A 2,334-nucleotide genomic window follows, 5' to 3' on the forward strand; every position below is an offset into this window, starting at 1 on the left:
CATCTACGTTTTTAGAGTTTTAGTTAACTTTAAATTGTCCCTAGTATGGAAGTCGTACGTATATATCAACTTCAATGAAAACTCCACCGCCAGCATGTGGCACAGATTCATCCACTAGGCTACCATGATTAAACGAAACCCCGTCCGTCAGCTTTAATTGAGAGATTACTTAAATAATCTAATTTGAAGAACAATTTATGAAGTTCATTATGGATTTTATTTCAACGATCTGAAATGAATTGTCTATACGCAAAAAAGATTAACATGATTATTTGTGGAGTCTATTATGAATTTTACTATAACGATTCGAACCGTCTATACACAGAAAAGGTATCATTGCCTAGTTCGGATGGTATTTTGTGCAATTTACACCAAAAACCTCTTGTAGGCCCCCTTGAGCTTTATGTTATATAGATCAAGTCAAAAGGGCCAAATTAAAGAACAATCATTAGAGAAAAATCAGTCTTAGGGTCGACTAAACCAAATTAAAAAAGGGAATGAACTGGAAGCCTGCTTGTTGTAGTTTCCTTGAACGTGTTTCCTGAATCCTGGCATGACCAAAATATAGATGTATTATATACATATATATTTATAACTATATATTATATAAAGGTCGGCAAGGCGTTTCATGCATTTGGGGTTTAGCGAAAGAAAGAGACATGAGTTAGAGAGTGACCCGTGATCATGTGAGGCTGATTTTCTTGGTTTTATTGAGAAAAATACATTGCATATTTTCATACACTGTGCAGGTTAGTTCTTTCATCTATATTTTAAAAGGTAGGCTGCCCGCCACCCCCAATCTTTTTCTTCTTTTCTCTCTTTCAGGATAGAAATGAGTGCTATTTTGAATATACTTGTGGCACATTCTGAGTAGAATCATACACCCATAAATAAAACTTCTCCATAACTTGGCTTAAGGTGGGTGAAATACAATTTGCATCCCTTGAATTTTTATTCCCTAGCTTTCAAATGTTTTGAAATATGTCCCAAATTCAAATATCTCATTTTCTGTTTTAAAAAATAAACTTTTCAAAATGTTACAAATGAGGGCATCTTGAATTGAAGTGCTTTTCGTTTGTTTTTTCATTCAACATTAGTTTATGAGTTGAACTTAGAATCTCCTTCAACAAAATGAAAATTTTAATGCCACCGAACGAAATAGATTTACTTCTATTTAAGTACTGCCACTTTTATAATTATCATTAAAGGAGTCTATAAAAATCCGGGTGTATTTAATTAACCAGATACTGAGTTGATAATCTCCACGTCCATATTTCCAATTTGCCAAATGGTGACATGCATAGAAGGAAAAACGACAATATACTTATTACTTAAACTGGATAAAGCAGACCATCTGTCACTGGCAAAAGTGAAAGGCAATGAAACTGGCCGCAATGCACTTCCACAATCAAAGTCAATAATCACCAAATCCGTCACGAAATTTGCACCCGATATTGCCAAACTCTTTTCATACCCAACAACAACATCAAAACCATCAAAATTGGCTTAGGTTCTGTTCTCTTCTGTTATGCCTTGGATATACCTTTCGGACACGTGTCCATCTGGGTAGACCCCCACGTGTCACATACAAGCCGCGAGGGGGTTGTCCAAAACGATAAATCCACGGGCATGATATTGATGATGACATATTTTTGTGTGTATATATATATACGAGGAAGAAGAACCATTGTTGCTTCAAATTCTTCTGGTGAGGGTTTTTTTTTTATTGTCTCTGCAGATTTGAGCAGGTAGGAACAATAAACATGGGGGTTGTCGAAGGCCGGCTGGGAGGGTTTCTCATTGTTTTGACAATAATGGGCTTGGCTTTTCCGGTGTTCTTTAATGCACTGGTCCAGGGGTATAACCGTCCACCGCCGCGCAAAAACGTCTATGTCCCTTCTGATGATCCTGGTTCTGATTCTCCACAACAGGTACTCTGAATTATATATGTTCTGTTCTTTTCTTCGTAAAATCGTTTCTTCATTTTTGTTAAAGTTTTTCTAATTGTTGGGGGCACTTGAAAGCCAAATTATATGGCCTTCATTAGATAGTGGTAATTAGAGAGATGAGTTGATGATTAAGTGGTTGATTGAGATTAGTTTAGTCCAAGATGGATTACCAGACGAAATTGTTTTCTTCTTTACTTACTCACCAACCACAATAAATTAACCGAAATCTCTTGAATTCCTAGTTTTTCTCTTTAGTCAAATGAATGGGGACAAATGGGAACTGAAAGGGAAAATGAATGGGGACAAACATCGTCTGTGACACAAGAGGCCAAATATGAGATATTTATACATAGAAGATGCCCTCATATTGTTTTTTTATTTTATT

Source organism: Prunus dulcis, chromosome 8, assembly GCF_902201215.1.
Source record: "Prunus dulcis chromosome 8, ALMONDv2, whole genome shotgun sequence".
Lineage (NCBI taxonomy): Eukaryota > Viridiplantae > Streptophyta > Magnoliopsida > Rosales > Rosaceae > Prunus > Prunus dulcis.